Genomic DNA, 9,014 nt, shown 5'->3' with positions numbered 1-9,014 from the left:
GCTGTAATAAAAAATAAAAAATTAAATTAAACACACGACCAAGAAGTAGTGAGACACACTTGAGGGGCTTTCTCCTGGCACATTCCGTTCTACATTCCAATCTAGAACGCGACTTCCATTGAGGCTCTGCTGCCCTAGTAACCAGATTTGGTAAGGGAGAACTGCTGCCACCTTGTGGCCGTTTCACACAACAGCAGCTTTAATCCCAGCGCTAATGGTCAGTGGATATTCCAAATCATTACAGGCCTGTAAATGACACCTGCCCTGAAAACAAATCCTGGGGTCATATATCGACCAAAAAATTCAAAAGACGTCCATATTTCAAAACGACAGTTTCAAGAGGCATATTTCACGCACATTAGTGTTCTGCTTCTTTTGCTTGCTTTCTTTCTTTGTTAAAAAAACGGGAATGGAAAAAGGCAACCCTCAGAATGGGCGAAAACGTTCACAAACGAATCAATGGACAAAGGTTTAATCTCCAATATATATAAACAGCTCATGCAGCTTAATATTAATAAAACAAACAACCCAATACAAAAATGGGCAGACGATCTAAATAGACGTTTCTTCAAAGAAGACAAAGAGATGGCCAATACGCACATGAAAAGCTGCTCAACATCACTAATTATTAGAGAAATGCAAATCAAAACTACAATGAGGTAAGACCTCACACCTGTTAGAATCGGCATCATCAGATAATCTACAAACAACAAATTCTGGGGAGGGTGTGGACAAAAGGAACCCTCTTCCGCTATTGGTGGGAATGTAAAATGATACAGTCACTAAGGAGAACAGTATGGAGGTTCCTTTAAAAAAACTAAAAAGAGAATTACCATAGGATCCAGCAATCCCACTTCTGGGCGTTTACCCAGAGAAAACCATAAATCACAGAGACACATTCACCACAATGTTCATTGCAGCACTATTTACAATAGCCAGGTAATGGAAGCAACCTAAATGCCCACAGACAGACGAATGGATAAAGATGTGGTACATATATAAAATGGAATATTACTCAGCCATAAAAAGGAATGAACCTGGGTCATTTGTAGAGAAGTTGATGGATCTAGAGACTGTCATACAGAGTGAAGTAAGTCAGAAAGAGAAAAACAAATATTGTATATTAATGCCTATAGGTGGAACCTAGAAAAATGGTACAGATGAACTGGTTTGCAGGGCAGAAATAGAGACACAGAGGTAGAGAACAAACGTATGGACACAAAGTGGGGGAAGCCATGGGGTGGTGGTGGTGGGATGAGTTGGGAGATTGGGATTGACCTGTATACATGTCTATGCATAAAATAGAAAACTAATAATAACCTAATGTATAAAAAAATAAATAAAATTAAATTTCAAAATTTTTAAAAATAAAATGTAAAAATAAAACAGAAAAAAAGTTCTTCCATTCACACTGATGTATTTATAAGAATGAATTTTTTCCATGCTTATATCCATAAATACATAAAAGAGGAATAAAATCTAAGTTGAACCAAAAAGGAAAAAAAAAACTGAACCTAACAGTTATACAGAGGAAAACACTACCAAGGCACTTGCTCCAGTGGTAAACAATTCTGAAATTGGTCAGAGGTGGGGAATCATCTCCCATACAGCCAGCAGCCCCGCCCGCCCACGCAAGGATCGTCCTTATTGCAAAGCTGTGGCACCGTGCCGAGGCCTCTGTGATTAAACGTGAGCTGAGCCCCAGGACAGCTGCTGCTGAACTGTTCCCACCCTTCCCAGGTGAAACACCTGAATATGTACAAGGGCTTGAAAGCCTAGAGGAAGGGCCGTGGAGCCACACCAGCGACAGCACGCAGGCCAACTTGGTGCCTGCAGGTCAGCCAGGATGGTCCTGGCCACGGGCGCTCTTCTGGAAGCTTTCCATTACCCTGCCTGAGATACCCATCCTGTCCCCGCCCCCACTCCTTTTTTTCCTTACTCACCTCAGCCCGGAGAGATATTCCAGTGGAAGTTATGTGTGACACATCCTCTTCTTTACAAGTGGCAGCCTGGCAACTCCTGCAGAAAGTCCAGCAGAGCCCCACTCACACCGGGCCACCCACAAAGCCGTGGACCCTCACACCCTCCCACCAGCACAGCCCCGACACTGCTGACGGGGCAGAGAATATGGAGTCAGGCACAGCTGCAGGGGCTATTGCTGCCTGGAGTGCTGTTTATATTGACCTCAACCCAGGCACAACTGGGGAGGGCTTGCCGGCAGGGTCAGGCTGCCCAGGTCAGCTTATCCTCAGCCCTCAGGGAAGCACATTGCAGAAAATGGACCTCGCTAAGACAGAATATTCGCCAAGGGAAAAAAGGACACAATGCCTTTTGCAGCACCGTAGATGAGTCTAGAGGTAATCACGTGACTTGGAGTAAGTCAGAAAGTGAAAGACACATATCATATCATATCACTTATAGGTGTTACCTATAAATTGATACCAGGGCAGATATTTCCACGGAGAAGGGCAATCACAGATTCATTAAACAAACTTATGGTTCACCAAAGGAAAGGTGTGAGCATTGAATTCATTATGATATTGGGATTAACAGACATATACAAACACAGTAGACGTATATAATCAACAAAGAACTACGGAGTACCAAGAGAAGACTACTCAACATTCTGTCATAACGTACATGGGAAAAGGATCCCAGGAAGAACAGACATATGTATATGTGTAAAAGAACCACCTCTTGCACACCTACAACAAGCTAAACGTTGTACTCAAACTTGCTGTAATAAAAAATAAAAAATTAAATTAAACACACGACCAAGAAGTAGTGAGACACACTTGAGGGGCTTTCTCCTGGCACATTCCGTTCTACATTCCAATCTAGAACGCGACTTCCATTGAGGCTCTGCTGCCCTAGTAACCAGATTTGGTAAGGGAGAACTGCTGCCACCTTGTGGCCGTTTCACACAACAGCAGCTTTAATCCCAGCGCTAATGGTCAGTGGATATTCCAAATCATTACAGGCCTGTAAATGACACCTGCCCTGAAAACAAATCCTGGGGTCATATATCGACCAAAAAATTCAAAAGACGTCCATATTTCAAAACGACAGTTTCAAGAGGCATATTTCACGCACATTAGTGTTCTGCTTCTTTTGCTTGCTTTCTTTCTTTGTTAAAAAAACGGGAATGGAAAAAGGCAACCCTCAGAATGGGCGAAAACGTTCACAAACGAATCAATGGACAAAGGTTTAATCTCCAATATATATAAACAGCTCATGCAGCTTAATATTAATAAAACAAACAACCCAATACAAAAATGGGCAGAAGATCTAAATAGACGTTTCTTCAAAGAAGACACAGAGTTGGCCAAGACGCACATGAAAAGCTGCTCAACATCACTAATTATTAGAGAAATGCAAATCAAAACTACAATGAGGTAAGACCTCACACCTGATAGAATCGGCATCATCAGATAATCTACAAACAACAAATTCTGGGGAGGGTGTGGACAAAAGGAACCCTCTTCCGCTATTGGTGGGAATGTAAATTGATACAGTCACTAAGGAGAACAGTATGGAGGTTCCTTTAAAAAAATTAAAAAGAGAATTACCATAGGATCCAGCAATCCCACTTCTGGGCGTTTACCCAGAGAAAACCATAAATCACAGAGACACATTCACCACAATGTTCATTGCAGCACTATTTACAATAGCCAGGTAATGGAAGCAACCTAAATGCCCACAGACAGACGAATGGATAAAGATGTGGTACATATATAAAATGGAATATTACTCAGCCATAAAAAGGAATGAACCTGGGTCATTTGTAGAGAAGTTGATGGATCTAGAGACTGTCATACAGAGTGAAGTAAGTCAGAAAGAGAAAAACAAATATTGTATATTAATGCCTATAGGTGGAACCTAGAAAAATGGTACAGATGAACTGGTTTGCAGGGCAGAAATAGAGACACAGAGGTAGAGAACAAACGTATGGACACAAAGTGGGGGAAGCCATGGGGTGGTGGTGGTGGGATGAGTTGGGAGATTGGGATTGACCTGTATACATGTCTATGCATAAAATAGAAATCTAATAATAACCTAATGTATAAAAAAATAAATAAAATTAAATTTCAAAATTTTTAAAAATAAAATGTAAAAATAAAACAGAAAAAAAGTTCTTCCATTCACACTGATGTATTTATAAGAATGAATTATTTCCATGCTTATATCCATAAATACATAAAAGAGGAATAAAATCTAACTTGAACCAAAAAAGAAAAAAAAAACTGAACCTAACAGTTATACAGAGGAAAACACTACCAAGGCACTTGCTCCAGTGGTAAACAATTCTGAAATTGGTCAGAGGTGGGGAATCATCTCCCATACAGCCAGCAGCCCCGCCCGCCAACACAAGGAGCGTCCTTATTGCAAAGCTGTGGCACCGTGCCGAGGCCTCTGTGATTAAACGTGAGCTGAGCCCCAGGCCAGCTGCTGCTGAACTGTTCCCACCCTTCCCAGGTGAAACACCTGAATATGTACAAGGGCTTGAAAGCGTAGAGGAAGGGCCGTGGAGCCACACCAGCGACAGCACGCAGGCCAACTTGGTGCCTGCAGGTCAGCCAGGATGGTCCTGGCCACGGGCGCTCTTCTGGAAGCTTTCCATTGCCCTGCCTGAGATACCCATCCTGTCCCGGCCCCCACTCCTTTTTTTCCTTACTCACCTCAGCCCGGAGAGATATTCCAGTGGAAGTTATGTGTGACACATCCTCTTCTTTACAGGTGGCAGCCTGGCAACTCCTGCAGAAAGTCCAGCAGAGCCCCACTCACACCGGGCCACCCACAAAGCCGTGGACCCTCACACCCTCCCACCAGCACAGCCCCGACACTGCTGACGGGGCAGAGAATATGGAGTCAGGCACAGCTGCAGGGGCTATTGCTGCCTGGAGTGCTGTTTATATTGACCTCAACCCAGGCACACCTGGGGAGGGCTTGCCGGCAGGGTCAGGCTGCCCAGGTCAGCTTATCCTCAGCCCTCAGGGAATCACATTGCAGAAAATGGACCTCGCTAAGACAGAATATTCGCCAAGGGAAAAAAGGACACAATGCCTTTTGCAGCACCGTAGATGAGTCTAGAGGTAATCACGTGACTTGGAGTAAGTCAGAAAGTGAAAGACACATATCATATCATATCACTTATAGGTGTTACCTATAAATTGATACCAGGGCAGATATTTCCACGGAGAAGGGCAATCACAGATTCATTAAACAAACTTATGGTTCACCAAAGGAAAGGTGTGAGCATTGAATTCATTATGATATTGGGATTAACAGACATATACAAACACAGTAGACGTATATAATCAACAAAGAACTACGGAGTACCAAGAGAAGACTACTCAACATTCTGTCATAACGTACATGGGAAAAGGATCCCAGGAAGAACAGACATATGTATATGTGTACAAGAACCACCTCTTGCACACCTACAACAAGCTAAACGTTGTACTCAAACTTGCTGTAATAAAAAATAAAAAATTAAATTAAACACACGACCAAGAAGTAGTGAGACACACTTGAGGGGCTTTCTCCTGGCACATTCCGTTCTACATTCCAATCTAGAACGCGACTTCCATTGAGGCTCTGCTGCCCTAGTAACCAGATTTGGTAAGGGAGAACTGCTGCCACCTTGTGGCCGTTTCACACAACAGCAGCTTTAATCCCAGCGCTAATGGTCAGTGGATATTCCAAATCATTACAGGCCTGTAAATGACACCTGCCCTGAAAACAAATCCTGGGGTCATATATCGACCAAAAAATTCAAAAAACGTCCATATTTCAAAACGACAGTTTCAAGAGGCATATTTCACGCACATTAGTGTTCTGCTTCTTTTGCTTGCTTTCTTTCTTTGTTAAAAAAACGGGAATGGAAAAAGGCAACCCTCAGAATGGGCGAAAACGTTCACAAACGAATCAATGGACAAAGGTTTAATCTCCAATATATATAAACAGCTCATGCAGCTTAATATTAATAAAACAAACAACCCAATACAAAAATGGGCAGAAGATCTAAATAGACGTTTCTTCAAAGAAGACAAAGAGATGGCCAAGACGCACATGAAAAGCTGCTCAACATCACTAATTATTAGAGAAATGCAAATCAAAACTACAATGAGGTAAGACCTCACACCTGTTAGAATCGGCATCATCAGATAATCTACAAACAACAAATTCTGGGGAGGGTGTGGACAAAAGGAACCCTCTTCCGCTATTGGTGGGAATGTAAATTGATACAGTCACTAAGGAGAACAGTATGGAGGTTCCTTTAAAAAAACTAAAAAGAGAATTACCATAGGATCCAGCAATCCCACTTCTGGGCGTTTACCCAGAGAAAACCATAAATCACAGAGTCACATTCACCACAATGTTCATTGCAGCACTATTTACAATAGCCAGGTAATGGAAGCAACCTAAATACCCACAGACAGACGAATGGATAAAGATGTGGTACATATATAAAATGGAATATTAATCAGCCATAAAAAGGAATGAACCTGGGTCATTTGTAGAGAAGTTGATGGATCTAGAGACTGTCATACAGAGTGAAGTAAGTCAGAAAGAGAAAAACAAATATTGTATATTAATGCCTATAGGTGGAACCTAGAAAAATGGTACAGATGAACTGGTTTGCAGGGCAGAAATAGAGACACAGAGGTAGAGAACAAACGTATGGACACAAAGTGGGGGAAGCCATGGGGTGGTGGTGGTGGGATGAGTTGGGATATTGGGATTGACCTGTATACATGTCTATGCATAAAATAGAAAACTAATAATAACCTAATGTATAAAAAAATAAATAAAATTAAATTTCAAAATTTTTAAAAATAAAATGTAAAAATAAAACAGAAAAAAAGTTCTTCCATTCACACTGATGTATTTATAAGAATGAATTATTTCCATGCTTATATCCATAAATACATAAAAGAGGAATAAAATCTAAGTTGAACCAAAAAAGAAAAAAAAAACTGAACCTAACAGTTATACAGAGGAAAACACTACCAAGGCACTTGCTCCAGTGGTAAACAATTCTGAACTTGGTTAGAGGTGGGGAATCATCTCCCATACAGCCAGCAGCCCCGCCCGCCCACGCAAGGAGCGTGCTTATTGCAAAGCTGGGAGACCGTGCCGAGGCCTCTGTGAGTAAACGTGAGCTGAGCCCAAGGCCAGATGCTGCTGAACAGTTCCCACCCTTCCCAGGTGAAACACCTGAATATGTACAAGGGCTTGAAAGCCTAGAGGAAGGGCCGAGGAGCCACACTAGCGACAGCACGCAGGGCAACTTGGTGCCTGCAGGTCAGCCAGGATGGTCCTGGCCACGGGCGCTCTTCTGTAAGCTTTCCATTGCCCTTCCAGAGATACCCCTCCTGTCCCGGCCCCCACTCCTTTTTTTCCTTACTCACCTCAGCCCGGAGAGATATTCCAGTGGAAGTTATAGGTGACACATCCACTTCTTTAGAGGTGGCAGCCTGGCTACTCCTGCCGAAAGTCCAGCAGAGCCCCACTAACACCGGGCCACCCACATAGCCGTGGACACTCACACCCTCCCACCAGCACAGCCCCGAGACTGCTGACGGGGCAGAGAATATGGAGTCAGGCACAGCTGCAGGGGCTATTGCTGCCTGGAGTGCTGTTTATATTGACCTCAACCCAGGCACACCTGGGGAGGGCTTGTCGGCAGGGTCAGGCTGCCCAGGTCAGCTAATCCTCAGCCCTCAGGGAATCACATTGCAGAAAATGGACCTCGCTAAGACAGAATATTCGCCAAGGGAAAAAAGGACACAATGCCATTTGCAGCACCGTAGATGTGTCTAGAGGTAATCACGTGACTTGGAGTAAGTTAGAAAGTGAAAGACACATATCATATCATATCACTTATAGGTGTTACCTATATATTGATACCAGGGCAGATATTTCCACGGAGAAGGGCAATCACAGATTCATTAAACCAACTTATGGTTCACCAAAGGAAAGGTGTGAGGATTGAATTCTTTACGATATTAGGGTTAACAGATATATACAAACACAGAAGACGTATATAATCACCAAAGACCTACGGAGTACCAAGAGAAGACTACTCAACATTCTCTCATAACGTACATGGGAAAAGGATCCCAGGAAGAATAGACATATGTACATGTGTAAAAGAACCACCTCTTGCACACCTACAACAAGCTAAACGTTGTACTCAAACTTGCTGTAATAAAAAATAAAAAATTAAATTAAAAACACGAACAAGAAGTAGTGAGACACACTTGAGGGGCTTTCTCCTGGCACATTCCATTCTACATTCCAATCTAGAACGCGACTTCCATTGAGGCTCTGCTGCCCTAGTAACCAGATTTGGTAAGGGAGAACTGCTGCCACCTTGTGGCCGTTTCACACAACAGCAGCTTTAATCCCAGCGCTAATGGTCAGTGGATATTCCAAATCATTACAGGCTTGTAAATGACACCTGCCCTGAAAACAAATCCTGGGGTCATATATCGACCAAAAAATTCAAAAGACGTCCATATTTCAAAACGACAGTTTCAAGAGGCATATTTCACGCACAGTAGTGTTCTGCTTCTTTTGCTTTCTTTCTTTCTTTGTTAAAAAAACGGGAATGGAAAAAGGCAACCCTCAGAATGGGCGAAAACGTTCTCCAACGAATCAATGGACAAAGGTTTAATCTCCAATATATATAAACAGCTCATGCAGCTTAATATTAATAAAACAAACAACCCAATACAAAAAAGGGCAGAAGATCTAAATAGACGTTTCTTCAAAGAAGACACAGAGATGGCCAAGACGCACATGAAAAGCTGCTCAACATCACTAATTATTAGAGAAATGCAAATCAAAACTACAATGAGGTAAGACCTCACACCTGTTAGAATCGGCATCATCAGATAATCTACAAACAACAAATTCTGGGGAGGGTGTGGACAAAAGGAACCCTCTTCCGCTATTGGTGGGAATGTAAATTGATACAGTCACTAAGGAGAACAGTATGGAGGTTC

Source organism: Mesoplodon bidens (assembly GCF_964165515.1).
Source record: "Mesoplodon bidens genome assembly, contig: HAP1_SCAFFOLD_117, whole genome shotgun sequence".
Classification (NCBI taxonomy): Eukaryota; Metazoa; Chordata; class Mammalia; order Artiodactyla; family Ziphiidae; genus Mesoplodon; species Mesoplodon bidens.
The sequence above is the reverse complement of the archived record's forward strand: the minus strand, read 5'-3'. Positions refer to the sequence as shown.